Genomic DNA, 16,293 nt, shown 5'->3' on the forward strand with positions numbered 1-16,293 from the left:
GTCTTGCAGCCGATCGTGACCGAGCCCCGTTACGCTGAAACTTTTTTATTGCCTCGACGTTCGACGGTTCGGTAGCGGAAGATCCCGGCCGTGGCGTCTTGCGCGAATCGATTAAACCCCGTTGGATCTGCATCTCGAAAAAACCAAGACGGGCGGACACGTCGACGGCTTAATACGAGGGGACGCCGACCTGTCGCGGACCAACAGGTCTGGACGTTTCGAAAAAGAAACGGCGCGCGCGTTAATCCTGGACGTCCGAGACACCTGGCACCGTTCTAGACAGCTAATTGAAGAAACCGGGCTGCATCATCGTCCGTAATCTTCCCGAGGGATTTTCTACGGGACACCCCGCCGGATTTGCTGAGTTCCCGAGAATACGTTAACGACGGAACTGAAATAACCGTGATCTAAAAGTGTTCCCGATCTCGAGGTTCGAACGCTGCGACGATTCTGTGTGTTCGGAGCGAGCGTGAAATATATTTTTAAGGGCTACAAAGTATCCGTTGGTGCAGTCCTCTCCCTCGCAGGAGTCGGTTGCTTTTCCTGACGGCGGCCATTTTTTTTCAGCGTCTTTTCTCTCTCCGCGTCGTTCGGCAGTGGCAAACGCTCAACCATCGAAGTTCCGTTTTCAGTTTTTATATACTGATAAATATACACTTAGTTTTCAAACTTTGTTGCGTTTATTTTTGGAAATAAATATTTACTAAGGTTGTGAATGGAGGTGGGAATGTTGGAATATTTGGGGATAGTGGGAGATAGTGATAGGGATGATGATAGTAATAGAGGTAGTAGATAGTAATGGGAATAATAATAGACTGCGATAGAAATATTAGAAATAGTAGAAGTAATGACAGGTTGCAATAGAAACATTAATAGATAGCAATAAAAATACTGATGAATAATAATTCAAATAATAACACAGTAATAGAAATAACTTAATTTAGAAACTTGGGAACTTGGGGATTTGGAGACTCGGAAATTGGGAAACTTGAAAACTTGAAGCTTAAAGCTTGAAGCTTGGAAACTTGGAAACTCTGAAGCTTGGAAACTTGGAAACTTGGAAACTTTGAAGCTTAACAGCTTGGAAACTTGGAAACTTTGAAGCTTGACAGCTTGGAAACTTGGAAACTTGGCAAATGGGTAACATGGAAACTTGGAAACTTGGCAAATGGGCAACATGGAAACTTGGGAATATGGGAATTTGGAAACTCAGCTGCTTGACAGCTTGGAAACTTGGAAACTTGGAAACTCTGAAGCTTGACAGCTTGGAAATTTGTCAACTTGGAAATATGGAAATTTCAAGCTCTGAAGCTTAATAGCTTGGAAACTTGGCAATTTGCCGTAACTCTAACATTTCTCAATGATTTCCCTAAAACCACGTTTCTACAAACATCACTATACTCTATTCTCCTCATAATTCTCTCCATTATTCCAACAACAACAAAATCATTGAAAAATGCCTCCAGACAGCACCAGTCTGTCGCGCCAATTTTTGATTCCTCGGGACGCGCGTCTCGTTTCGGCAAACGCGATTCGCCCGGGGTAAACACACAATTAATATCAATGGTAATTAGGAGCACATATTTACCGGGTCGCCGGGGAATTAGGCACTGTACACGCGGCCAAAGGGGCCGCGTTATTTAGGCCGCGTATCCGTTCGCGAACTTCATCGCAAAGAGCGCCGCTCGCTGCAGCCGGGAAAGGGGCGGGCGCTCGGTTCCCGGTGATTTTTGGCCTGTTTACATTTAAAATCGAGCGAACGCCGGTGTATATCTATTTACCCCGGCGGGCGGGACAGATTTCACGCAACGAGCGCGACCGATCGTACCGCGATACTCGGGGAACCATTTTTCGCGTATTTTTGTCCTGCCTCCCTGACTTTTTCTCGTTGTTTTTCGTCTTTCTCGTTAGTCACGGCAAACACGGGTCGGTTAACTTGTTTTATAATAAACACCGTCTATCCAGGGTGTCCTGGAGTTGTCATTGTGCGAACGGCTAAACAATTTTTGTGGATATTTACCAGAAATGCGGAAGTGTTTTGTGGATACTTAGCAAATTGCGGAAGTGTTTTCGCTTCGAATGGAGTACGCTTAATTAGGTTATTCTAATTTGGGTCGTCTTAGTTTGTTGAAGGTTTGGATAGTTCGATTCGAAGCTTTAGATTTGCAGTTAAGAGATTTAGATTTTCAGTGAGAGCTTTCTCTTTGTTACAAAGAGCTTTTCTAAGAATGTCACGCGTTAGACAGTAATTGATTTATGAGTCATCAATGTTCCTGAAATTTATACGATAGTTTCCTGCAATGCGACGTCGATGTTTTATAAATATATCGATAACCTTAATAATTCGGTTATATGAACTATACTAATGACATCACGAATATTCTGTTATTACAAAAAATATCAAGAAATAACATTTATTCAAATAAATTTACTTTGATTTATTTATTGAAGGATACAGTAAGAAAATTATAATTGATACTGATGAACAGAAGCGCCTAGACAACCCTTCGAATCTCAAGAAACATCTAATTTGTATAGAAAATTTGAGAACTCTAATTGCTCGGTAGTTAACGCGTTCTGTGCCACGGAAATTTCGGTCATATTTTGCTTATGAACTGTATTGATATTTCAGCTAAAAAATTAAGTTATATTCAAGTTTCTTTAATTTTATATATTTTGATATCGTTACTTGATGTTTTCGGTGCTTTCCAACGTAAACAGCTATTCTTGACCATGTGTCCCTTAAAAATCTTTTCTTACAAAAATTAACGCGTTAAATATCAAGAAACGACAAAACTAAAGTGTCGAACACCATAACCATCCTCTACAAACAATTTCCCCATAAGTAACCTCCAGAGATCCCTCCGAAAGGGTTAAACCGAAAAAACCCGCATCGCGACATCAGCCTCCGGCGAAACCGCGGCGGAGTAACGAAGACGCACGGCCGACGTAATCCAAATTGGAGGAATAACGAGTGGAAAGTTCATCACTCTCGATTACAACGGCGTGCGCAACAAATCACGTCGAACCCAAAGCCCGGCTCAAACGTGGCTTCATTACGGCGCGAAGTTAAGTGTACCTAAATCACGGTTACGCCGCTTTAAACGCGTATTACGTCGAATTACGTGCAGGCTGGCACCGAATTGGGTCAAGATTATGCATGAATTACCCGGGAATCCGGCGATCGCTCCACTACACCCCCATCGCGACGCGATCCCCCGTAAACCGAACGCTCGGCCCGCCGTCCCGGCCATTCCGAGAATGCGAAACAAAGACGGAAACGAAAGCTTCCGAGAAAGGAACGCGACGAAAGCTGGAAACTTCCGATTTCCAATAAAATTCCATCGTCCGTATTTTTCCCCGCATTCCTCTCCCTCTCTCTCTCGTATTTTTTCGCAGCCGCGGTACATCAAACACGGGCCGCGATTCACGGCCGGCGAGCAGATTAATTCCAGCGATTCCGAAAGCTGCGAGGGTTCAATAATAAACGGATTTCTCGGGGCGGCGAATGAAGTATGCATGTGACCCGGGGGTTTGAATATTCCGAAAGCAGGAGAGAAGGCCGCGGTATCGGGTGCCTTTGATCGCATGAAATTTTCCTGCCTCTCGCTGTCCCTCCTCTTTTCTCACTTCCAGTTCTCTCTCGCTCCTCTCGGGGGAAAAATCGGCTCGCGAGCGTGTAACTCACGAGGAAATAACAGTCGGCCGATTCGTATGCCGGGCCGGTCGCGGGGATTTTTAGGACGGACCGGCTTCGTTCTTAGTCACGCATCGGTAAGGGAATCGGTACGTGACATTAAGCAGTAATGCCACGCGGCCGGGACGTCCACAGCTTGGAACCGCGTCACGATTGCGCGAGGCTCACCTACGAACCTCGTTCCGAACGGATAGGTCGTGTGCTTTGAAACTCGGAAAATAGATTTCACAGCCTTTTCGAAGGTTAGTCGCCTGTGTTAACCTGTGACGTTTCAAGTGTTATTTTGAATGGTGGGAGATTGAACGATGAAATGATGGAATTAACCTTGTGTGAAATAGTTGTGATGGAAAAAGGCTTCTTCTCTCGTTCGAAAGTATCGAAAGTAGTATTTGTTGAATATCGAGTGAAAGGAATGTGTATGTGTATACAAAGTTAAAGTGTGTGTGTTGTTCAGTGAGTGCAGCGTGATTAGTGATGAACTTGTGTTTCTCTACATGTCTGTCTCTCTCTATATATATATAAATATAAAATACTATGTATATACTGTAGGAATAATGGAGAGAATTCTAAGGAGACTAGAGTATAGTGATGTTTGTAGAAAAGAGGTTTTAGGGAAATCATTGAGAAATGTTAGAATTCTGGCAAGTTGCCAAGTTTCCAAGCTGTCAAGCTTCAGAGTTTCAAAATTTCCATATTTCCAAGTTGCCAAGTTGCCAATTTGCCAAGTGTCCAAGCTGTCAAGCTTCAGAGTTTCCAAATTTCCATATTTCCAAGTTGCTAAGTTGCCAATTTTCCAAGTTTCCGAGTTCCCAAGCTGTCAAGCTCCAAAGTTTCCAAGTTTTTATATTTCCAACTTGCCAAGTTTTCAAGCTGTCAAGCTTCAGAGTTTCCAAGTTTCCATATTTCCAAGTTGCCAAGTTGCCAAGTTGCCAAGTTGCCAATTTGACAATTTGCCAATTTGCCAAGTTTCCAAGCTGTCAAGCTTCAGAGCTTCAAAATTTCCATATTTCCAAGTTGCCAAGTTTCCAAGTTTCCAAGTTTCCAATAAATATAAAATACTATATATATATGGTGTCCTTATCCGTGGCAGTGCGCTCGGAGTTTAGGTGGTTGAGCTGCCGTTTTTTTATATGTCAGCTTCGACAGTTGGTCATTTATGACATCGGATGTAAAAATTGCAGTTAGCAATAAAATGCTTCCAAAATTTCCTTATTACTGTGTTTAGACACGCTAGCTGTGTCTCAACCAGAACAGAACAGGAACCATGCCGGAACAGATGTGAACATCGATGATGAATTTTATACGGTGTCTTTAATAACTGAAAGTGAGATCTTCATAACAGGGGTTAAGGCAGTTATCTGCGAACGTCCAGAAGTAGTATGAACTGTCGATAGCCGATCGGAGTGTTTAAGAATGAATGAACACACGAAATTACCGGGAACTCGGAGAACGGATTTGCTGGGACCTCGGCTAAAAATGCGACTTCCGATTTTAGAACGGGAAAACATTGTTCCCGATGGCTGAGTGAAGCTCTTATGCAACGGTCGTGGGAATGTTTTCGTTCGCAACTTCGTCAAAGTTGCAGGAAGCTTATTCGCAGCTTCGATTGGAACTGGGGCTGCATTTTTCGATCCTCCAATCTCCAATCCCCGAGTATACAGAAGGAACTTCATCTTACCGTTACATTTTGCTTTGATATTATAATATCAGCGTCAATAGTAGTGTCTTATAAAGAAAAATTAACTAACGCCATGGAATATATATTCGTTGAATCATATTGAAAATCACGAGTCTGTAGGGCAAGTTAAAATCTACTCTACGTGCATTCATCCTTCGACGAGTGCACGCTCCATTTTTTTCATTCATCGAGCGCGGAACGAGAGGTTTTTCCAACTGAATTCCACGGTTAACCGGTCAAATAAAATTTTAAACTGCGCGGAAGAGTTTAAACAAAATATTAAACTGCACCGTGGACTATGCACGAGAAGCCGAATAAAGTGGGATAGTTTTCGACCCAGGTGACCCCGAAAGGAGTTAAGAGTCCCGATTCGGCGAATCCGCACGCGTGTAATTGGCCGGCTCAGCCCCGAAGTGGTCGGTGCCCCGTTGCAAGGGTAAGAATGCTCCGCTCGTATTCTGCGAGAGCAATTTCTCGGTCTAATCGACGCCGATCGATCCCGCACGTCCGCCGGGACGTATACCCGCTGCGGCGGCCTCGAGTGCTAACGAATGGGGATCACGGTGAACGAGCTCGCTGTCGCGTGGACACGGAGCGAAGCGCGAGGAGAGCCGTGTAGATGGAAGAAGGACAACAGGAACTGAAAGAGGAGAGGCGAACAAGGGGAACGAAGGAAATTGGAGAGGAAGAAAAGCGCGGAAGACGAGAGGAAAATAAACAGGAAAAGGACACGAAGTGTCGGATTCAGCGATTTGTTGGGATACTTTTTGATTTTAGATTTGTTACTGTTGCTAGGTTGTTATTGATGATGGAGGTTGGTGTTTGGAGTATGGTTGCAGTTGTGGAAGTGATTATTGAACTGTTAATAGATTTATGTAGCTATTAAGCTGTGATTATTAGGATACTGTTACTATTATTAAAAGAATGGTTACTATGCTACTGTTACTAGCCTGGTGTTAGTATTAAACGATGATGAGTAAGATACTATTATTACTTTGATATTACTGTTAAACGATGATTACTAAGCTACCATTGCTACTAGCCTAGCATTACTATTAAACTACGTTCACTAAGCTAAGATCTCTACTAGCTTAGTATCACTATTAAACTATGATTACTGAACCGTTGTTAATAGATTGATATAGCTATAAAGCTATGAGCACTAAGATACTGTTATTATTATTAAAAGAATGATTACTAAGCTATAGTTACCACTAGCCTAGTGTTAGTATCAAATGATGATAACTAAGATACTATTACCACTCTGATACTACTGTTAAACGATGATTACTAAGGTACCATTGCTACTAGCCTAGTGTTAGTATCAAACGTTGATAATTAAGATACTATTACCACTCTGATACTACTGTTAAACGATGATTACTAAGCTACCATTGCTACTAGCCTAGTGTTAGTATCAAACGTTGATAATTAAGATACTATTACCACTCTGATACTACTGTTAAACGATGATTACTAAGCTACCATTGCTACTAGCCTAGTGTTAGTATCAAACGATGATAACTAAGATACTATCATCACTCTGATATCCCTATTAAACGACGACCACTAAGCTACCATTGCTCTAAACAACGTTCGCTAAGCAACTATCGCCTCCACCTCGCTATCACTGTAAAACTCCGATCGCTCAGCCGCCGAGCTCCCAATAAAAATTCATGAACTACAAAAGAAAGCAGAACAAGAGCAAAAGAGTAACAAAAGGGGGAGCCCAAAGCCGGAGGAGCAAAAGGAACGACAGAAAACCGAGAAGTAGCAGAAAAAACGAAGGTCGAAGAAAAAGCAGAAGTAGGAGGGAATAACGAGGGAGAACGGAATCGGTAGAAGAAGCAGCAACAGAATAAGACGACACATCGTGGCCTCGTAAAAGGTCGTGGCATCGTGAAGATTCGTACGAAGTGGGTGTCGAGGCATCTACTGGGTGGCTCGGCCGGACGAACGGGTTCCGGGGTGTGGGGAGTTGAACAGGCGTAGGAGGAGGGCGGGAGGGGAGTACCAGGCGAAGGAGGAGGTGGTCGGAGCAGGAGAAGGAGGAGGAGGAGGAGGATATATATGATTACAGGAGGCTGTGTATTCAGTTCGGGTAGTTGTCGTTTCCGACACGAGGCACGTAGCATATTATCATCGTTACGCGGTGAGGACTGAGAGGCCGTTCGTTGATACAACTTCGGTACATGGCCATCGTGGCCTTACAACCCCGTCTTCCATCAGTTATACCAGGCCTGGATACCATGGAACTCATGAATAAGGCAAACTCCGCCGTTATGTCTCCATTCCGAAACGCCCTCCTCGAAACTTTTCGATGGTCTCTCTCCGCGGTCTGCCCCCCCCCCCCCCGTTCCCTTCCCTCGTTCTTTCGACCCCACGCACCCACCCCCTCGTCTCGTTTCCCTGTCATTCCTTTAACAATGGGCTATCAAAATGCATTGCCGTTTGGCGGGACGGGATCGCCGGGGGTTTTCAAGGGCTGACAGCGAAATTTGCGAAGAGATCTGAACTGATCGCGAAACTTCGCCCGCCGATCTTCGCGCGGATCGCTGTATAGCGGAAGTTGCGTGACTTTCGCTTCGTTCCGGAATCTTCTTGTTTACCGACCTTCTGTAATCTGTCCGTTCGCGCTCCGGAGGAACTGCGCGAGATCGCTGGGGTGGGTTTTATTGCTTCTAGCGGAGCTGAGTGGTTTGCCTGGGGAATCTCTCTTCGGTGATTGTGGAGTCTTTTTGATAACACTAGGCTGGTAACAGTAGCTTAGTAACCATTCTTTTAATAATAATAACAGTGTCTTAGTAATCATAGCTTAATAGCTACATCAATCTATTAACGACTCAGCAATCAGTTCCATAGCTGCAACCCTATTCCAAACACGAAACTCCAGCATCAAGAGTTTTTTAGTTTTTAACGCTAGAGCTACCTGAGAGGTCAAAATGACGCATTCCTGATTCATTCTTTTTATAATTGTTACGGAGATCGAGGATAATTCTCGGAGAAATTAGTGTGAAAATTGGTTTAGCATCAGACGGCTAAGCATTTGGCATTAGAATCAGCTCATTTTTTAAACAAGTATCTGCATTCTTGCAGCAATTGTGAAAGAACTTAAGAGAGAACTCGAAGAGCAAGGGATCGACGCGATCCAGACGATCGACGGACGGCCGCGAAAGAGCGAAAGCGATCGGAGAGCGCGCGGAAAGGGAAGGAACGGCCACAACGAAGGGAGAAGCGTCCTGTCCCGCTTTCCCCAAGGGGGATCCCCTCGCCCGAGCCGCGGGGAGCACGAACCCGGGACGATTTCGATGCAAAGCAGCGCGAGTTTCTTGTTAAGCGGTTCCAGCGCGGAAAGCGCGGGCAACTGCTCCCTTGTTTTGTCTGCGTTTAACCAAATGACCTCGTTATGCATATCAACCGGGCCTGGTAGCGTGGCCGTAACACTTTCCTCGATTAAAGAACGATGCCGGGACCGAGAGCAACGCCGCGGCGCGTTCCGCGTTTCCGACGAGTCCTCCGCGTCGCTCGCTAATCGCCGCGCGCGAGCTGCCCACTCGGCTCGCTTGATGGATTAGTCGACGTCCACGGTCGGACGTTTCTATCTCTGACAGCGCGCATTGTGATCGTTAAGAGAGCCCACGCCACGGGCCTTTCTAATTAACACGGGAACCGTCCAGCCGCGCGCGCTCGCTCGCGCTCGCTCTGTCTCTCGTCGCTTACGCGCTAGTTATTGAATTATCGTGCTGGATTGTGTCCGCCCCAGCCCCGAATTCTCGCGTCTTCCTTCGGGGAATTGCCCGTGGCGTGTCTTTTTGCGGGACGAATCGTCGCTGGAACTTTGGTAAACTCGATGCGATCATCGGGGATGGAGCGTCGTCCAATAGGCTAAGTGCGTTCGTTGATTTCTGATTAGTAGTTGTAATTACTGAGATGTACGAACGTCACTTTGTTAACCCCTTGAATATTTATTTTTGTTACTAAGCTCGTGTAATATTTTACTATCGATAAGTTGTAAGGAATACAAAATTTTCCATTCTACTTCAAGTAGAAATTTTATTTGAAGATAATACAATGATAATAGCAAAACTGTTTGTTAACCCCTTGGCGTAATATTTACTTTCGTTACTAAGCTCGTCTAATATTTTACTATCAACGATTTGTAAGAAATACAAAATTTTGCATTCTACTTGAAGTAGAAATTTTATTTGAAGATGATACATTGATAATAGCAAAATAGTTCGCTTTGATTCAACACGAGTCTCACTCGTTGTTGTAGGACAAGGGGTTAAATTAGTTTAGAAATCTTCATCACGAGTCTCAATCCTCATTGTACAAGGGGTTGACACGTCCCGTGCGCGTAGGGCGTATACGATCCCCGCCGAATTTTCCGTTCAGGCCGAAAATGAATTCTCATTGAAAAACGAAGAACTTCAAAATTTAGTGTAGAGTCAAAGGTATTTCAACATCATGTATATTGCGTTTATTTAATTTTAATTGTAAAAGTGAGGGTCGTATACGCTCCATACATCCTTAAGTCTTAAAAAAATTAACAAGAACGTGTTAAGGTAGTATTTAGTATCTTGATAACGGGACAACAATGGTAACAGTTTAATCGAGGAACAGAGGCACACCAGCTACATCATAGCTAACTTTAGAGGAGACGCTCCTCTAGAAACGTTCTATTTATACGAGATTCTTCAGCCGCCTAAGACACGCATTACGCGAAGTATGAAGTCTCGTAAAGAAATCGTAAGGACCCAGAAGACAATGGCGACTCCCCTATTCCTGGTAATCGCGTTGTCACGCGGTAGCGTCTGCGTTTTCAGCGGCGAGAAATAGTGTGTCTTGATCCCGGGACCCCGGAGAACGTTCCGCCAGCTGCCCGAATCGTACAGATTCCCCGTCGACGACGGCGTTCGGACTTTTAATCGTCGGCTAAATATATATCGGGAGGCCGGGGCAGCGCGCGTAACAATGTCGAGCGCATCGCGGGGGCAAACAGCGCGCAGGGCTTCGGCCCCGATTCTTTCTCGCTGTCAATAAAGTTGGCCGGCTGACAATGAGAGGCAACGAGCCCATGGTTGCCTGCTAACTGACCGCGAAATTAACCTCACTTTAGAGAGGTATGCGTGCGCCGCCCGGGGCCCCGGCGCAGCGCGGTGCCACTTCGGCGTTATTTATTAACTGCAACGGCAACCGCGAACGTTGTTTAAATTGGGACAGATTGGCGTGACGTTCCACGGAAACCCCGGGACCGCAAGGGGTCTTGGCTTTCGACGCGATCGCGTCATCGCCGCGGGATCGGCCGAGAGGCGATCATCGGGAGAAGCGTTCCTCGGAATCGAGATCATTGGGGGTATTAGGTCTTTGACGCGGTGGTTCCCTTTTGTGGCTGTTGTCGCTTCGTTTGCGATGGGATTGCGTGGTGTTGTTTGTTGTTTTTAGTAGTGTTTACTGGTATTTAGTATTATTTGTTATTTTTTATTAGTGTTTACTGTTATTTAGTATTATTTGTTATTTTTAGTAGTATTTACTGTTATTTTGTATTATTTACTGTTACTTGCTATTATTTGCTATCGTTTACTACTTTTATTATTTACTATTAACTTCTATTACTTGCTATCGTTTACTAGTTTTACCTTAACTTACTATTAACTTCTATTACTTGCTATTATTTACTGTTTTGATTTATTATTCCCATAACTTACTATTACCTTCTATTACTTGCTATTATTTTCTGTTTTTATTTATTATTCCTATAACTTACTATTACCTTCTATTACTTGCTATTATCTACTGTTTTTATTTATTATTACTGTAACCTACTATTACTTGCTATTACTTGCTACTACTTGCTACTACTTGCTATGACTTGATATTGTTTACTGTTTCTATTTATTATTACTGTAACATACTATTACTTGCTATTACTTGCTATTACTTGCTATTACTTGCTATTACTTGCTACTACTTGCTACTACTTGCTACTACTTGCTACTACTTGCTACTACTTGCTACTACTTGCTATTACTTGCTATCATTTACTACTTTTATTATTTACCATTACCTTCCCTTACTAGCTATTATTTACTGTTTTTATTTATTATTACTACAACTTACTATTACCTGCCAGTACTTACTATCATTTATTATTTTCCCTTATTATTTACTACAGCCTGCTCTTCCTTACTATTTTCTATCTATACCGCTTACTATCGCCAACCACAATTCCCAAGAAGACAGACAGATATAATTCCCGTAAAACCCAAAGCACTAATAACAGAGAAACTATCGTTTCAATTTCACTGCAGCATCTTAAGAAATCTCGACGGAGGATCTCGTCACGACACAGTCCAAACAAGGGGAAAGAAATGGAAAAACCTAAGGGAGAGAGATCCCTCCCGAGAGCAACGAGGAGAGATAAGCAGATCCCCCGATGTAGCACGAAAATGAAATTGAAAGCGTGACGGCGACGTTTTCATAGAAATCACCGTCACAAAACCGGCGCGGCGCCCCAGCGATGTCGCGAGGAAATTGGAACGTCGTCGGACAATCTAATTGACAACAAAGTTAATGCGGTCGCGGGCCAATTTATTCCTCGGCTGCGCGTCGCGTCGCTCCTGTTCGTCATTAGAGGCGGATGCGATAATGATTAATGCGTAAACCGGTTCCGTTTCGAGCGCGCGCCGCGTTCGGAAAAAGGTCCGGCCAAATATGGCCGTCCGCCGGCTTGTAAGTCGAATTAGGCTGCGTTTACATCGCAGCTTCGATGCTCGATAAGAACCTCGACGAGAATCAAGCGTGGAAACATGTTCCATTGTACTGTGGAATTCAGGAGTGAACAGAATTTTCTTACGTGAGTTAAATAGAGAAACAGTAGTGCAGTTGTTACAGACAACATTGATTCTCTAGGTTTGTTCTATCAAATAGTTGACTGTGGAATTCGGTTGGAAAAATCTCTCGTTTTGCGAGCAATAAAATCGAAAAATGGAGCTTGTACTCGTCGAAGGACGGATGCAAGTAGAGTGGATTTTAATGAAAGATCAAACGAAGAATTACGTGTTTCTGGGAAAAAGTAAAGAATTTATGAAAGAATTAGTATCGTGTCAAGCTTTATGACGTGTATATTCGTCGAACACAGTTAAGCAAACTGTTCCGCTTGTATCAGAGTTTCAGTGTTTATTTGGCAACGTGTGAAGATTAAGCTCTGAAACTTCAAAGATAGCTTCTAAGTTAGATCTTCAAAGTTTAGAGGACTCTAGGCTTTGTATTACTAATTACTTTCGTTATAAAGACTGAACAGTTGAAAGCATGAGATCACCATAGCTCTAAAAGTAAAGAAAGTTACCTTGAATATCTTTTGTTAACGCGTTGATCGATGATCTCATCGCAGGCATTCAAGCCGCGATGTAAACGCAGCCTTACGCGTCTCGCGGGACCGATGCGGAGCTTCCGCGAGCGGCCTCTCCGACAATGAATTTCGCTGGATAGTTAATTACCGCCGCGGATCACGGTTAACCGGATTTCAGAAGCAACTTCGGCGAGGTCGGCGGGGCGGAGGCGGCGGCGGCAGTGGAGGCGAAAAAAATCTTGCTCTCTCCGCGCCCTTTGACTCCCGGGCAGGAACGAATTAAAATTAATGGCCGCTCGCGCTTTTTAACGAACTTCCGGAATAGGAAAACGCCCGGAAAATATCCCGCGGAAACGCGGGATGCTTTGGAATTAACTTATCGGAATGCTGCACGCCGCGCTTCATTATGAACCATCAAGAGGAAAATAAATCGGGTTTTTCCGTTCGCCGGTGCTTCCGGTTTCTTCGAGTTCCAGAAAGTTTCGTAATTAGAGCGACGTCGTTATCCGCGGACGGTTATATTTCTTTGGGCATTCGGGATGTGCGACCGGGCGTGCAGATCGACGCGAGGGATTTATGTAAACCGAAACTTGCTGGCGATCTTGAGAAGAGGATTCTGTGCTCGTCTAATGTCTAGGTTTGGTTCGAGGATTGCTCTTTTGAGGAAGAAGATTCTTCGATATATATAGAATATTTAGATGAAGCTAAATTATATATTGATTGCTTGAATATATTGATTGATTGCTTGCTCTAATTTCTGTGTTTATTTCGAGGACTCTTTCGCGGAAGAAGATTCTTTGATATATATAGAATATTTAGTAGATGAATTAAATTATGTATTGATTGCTTGAATATATTGAGTGATCGCTTGCTATAATTTCTATGTTTGTTTCGAGGATAGCTGTTTTGAGGAAGAAGATTCTTTGATATATATAGAATCTTTAGTAAATGAAGCTAAATTATATATTGATTGCTTAAATAATAGAAGAAACTACTCACCGATCTGCTGTTTGAGTAATTAAATCATCTGTTTGCGACTTGGTGTTCCAAATATGTTTTATCTCTCGAAATGTCGGCATTCACCTGCAAAGGGTTAGCAATTAATAGATAAAAGAGCTTTATTTTTCAAAATATGTTATTTTCAAACGGAACACCTTTCTCATTCAATGAAACAAGATTCCTAATCACAAAGATACTCTCGTCAAACATCTTAAATCAGTCTCGAAACATCTATACACCCGCATCAGGATCCAATCGAATAATCACCAGTCCACTCGTATTCAAGTCTACTCCATCCCCTAACTTGCTCGGCAGGTTTAGGCGACATTAATCCTTCCTCAGACCACGTGACCTTGCGCGTTCCGCAGCCGGCCGTGGTCCGAGGCTCGTTTAATTAACTTTCTCACGAATTTACGAGATTACCGGGCGCGCATTCCGACGAGCTCGATCAGCGGGATCGATATACGCGAGCCGGTGTACATTAAGCCGACCATCAGGGATAAGATTCGAAGCGGTCAGCGCATATTGTTCTCCAGGTCATGTTAAAACTACGAGAGAGAGAGAGGGAGAGAGGAAGAGAGAACAACAGAAAGGGGAAGAGAGAAAGAGAGAGGAAGAGGAAGGAAAGTAGAGAGAGAGAGAAGAGGTAGGCAGGAGGATAGACATGCACAAATGAAGAGCAACAGAGAGAGAGGGAGAGGGAAAGAGGGAAAGAGAGAAAGAGAGAGGAAGGAGGAGGAAGGAAGGAAGATGGAATTTCACAAGTGAAGAGCAAGAGAGAGAGACTGAGAAGGAAGGGGAAGGAAGAAAGATAGAGATGCACAAATGAAGAGCAAGAGAGAGAGAGAGGAAGAGGAAGAAAGGAAGATGGAATTTTACAAGTGAAGAGTAAGAGAGAGAGAGAGAGAGAGACTGAGAAGGAAAAGAGAGAAAGGAAAGAAGATAGAGATTCATAAGTGAAGAGCAAGAGAGTGACAGAGAGAAAGAGAGAGAGAGAGAGGAGAGAGAGGAAGGAAGAAAGATAGAGATTCACAAGTGAAGAGCAAGAGAGTGACAGAGAGTAAGAGAGAGAGAAAGAGAGAGAGAGGAAGGAAGACAGAGATTCACAAGTGAAGAACAAAAGAGAGACAGAGAGCAAGAGAGAGAAAAGATAGAGGAAGAAAGGAAGACAGAGGTTCACAATTGAAGAGCAAGGGAGAGAGACAGAGAAAGTTAGAGTCCCATCAGCATCAGTACCCAGCGTACCCTAAATTATTGCGCGAGCCCCGGAGTCTGCAGGTTCCGCAACTATGTTCGCAACTCCGCGGCCAAGAACGGTCCAGAGGTGCCGATAACTGACCTACTATCCCCCCGCGATGAACTTAGAGGAATCCTCTAATCTTAAAGCGACGATGCGAATAGTTCCCGGGCCCGGGGTTTCGTTGTGTACATAATTGAAATACTGGCTCCGGCGATCGGGAAAAGTGGTAGGGCCGGCTGCCGGCCCGGTCAGGGGATTGGCTGCGGCTGCCGGCGTCGAACTTTCGGGAAATACGAGACCTTGGACGGAGACGGGGTCGGGCCGAGCCCATGGAACATTCATGAATTCCGACTGGACGCTCGTAATAATGGCGGGACGGCCGAGAACGGTGCCAATAACTGGCACGGTAACTTCCTTGCGATATTGTGTATCGGGTTTTGAAACTGAAACGCGCACGCCGGAGACCTGTTCACGGGCCACCGGGTTTCCTGATATTGCCCGCGCGCGTCTCCCCCTTTTAAACTTTCCCTCGGCGGACCGAACATTTCGCTGGTTTCGAACCGCCGCGGTGCTTCGCTCCTCTTTTACGCGAAATGGAGAGTTTTGTGTATGATCGGATTAACGACGGATGAATTATTCATTCGGCGGCCGTGCGAGTCGAGCTGCGATGCTGATTGGTACTCGGAATTCGAGATAAGTGCGTTGTTTAAGGTGTAATATGATTGTTATTGTACGGTGGAAATTGTTTTGTCGATTGTTAACGCGTTGACGCTTTGGAATCGATGGATAGATTCTTGCCGATCGGTTGATTCCTGGGAGTTTGATGGTGTCTTTCGGAATGAAATAATTGTATTATTTTATTGACACTAAAAACGTGGCTTCAGATGGAATTTATGTTGACGTGTTAATACAGAAATTGCTATAGATATTCTAGATATTGCGAATGTCACGGGTATCACATGTATACACCTCGATTTTCCCTCCAACGTCAACGAGGTCTAGAATTCACTTACCAGTCACCGAAATACCTCAAAGAATAATTAAATACCCAATTACTAAATTAATGCTGTAGACGCTCACCTTCGGCAGAATGTCAAACGAAACGTTTAATTCCCCGGGAGCTTCTTAACTCATTCGGGGTTTCGGAGGAATCGATATCAACCATCGATAGTGCCTTGCAGGAGCATCTGTTAAATAGTCTTTTAATGATAGTGCCTAGTAATTTTCTGAAAAGCATAGTCTTTAACCTTTTGCACTCGAGTCTACTGTCTGAGTTCTACCGTCAAATACTTCTAACTTCCAAGTGCAAATAGTTAATAATTCCCAGC

The 16,293-nt window shown here is 44.1% G+C and overlaps 1 long non-coding RNA gene across 1 annotated transcript in view; it reads right to left on the bottom strand.

Annotated features, from left to right (window-relative positions):
* Positions 1-16,293, bottom strand: part of LOC116424077 (uncharacterized) — a 109,812-nt gene that overhangs the window by 45,946 nt on the left and 47,573 nt on the right. The window contains exon 2 of the long non-coding RNA XR_004234385.2: positions 13,726-13,809. This is a non-coding gene — a long non-coding RNA (uncharacterized LOC116424077). The remainder of the gene's footprint in view (positions 1-13,725; positions 13,810-16,293) is intronic.

Source organism: Nomia melanderi, chromosome 12 (assembly GCF_051020985.1).
Source record: "Nomia melanderi isolate GNS246 chromosome 12, iyNomMela1, whole genome shotgun sequence".
Lineage (NCBI taxonomy): Eukaryota > Metazoa > Arthropoda > Insecta > Hymenoptera > Halictidae > Nomia > Nomia melanderi.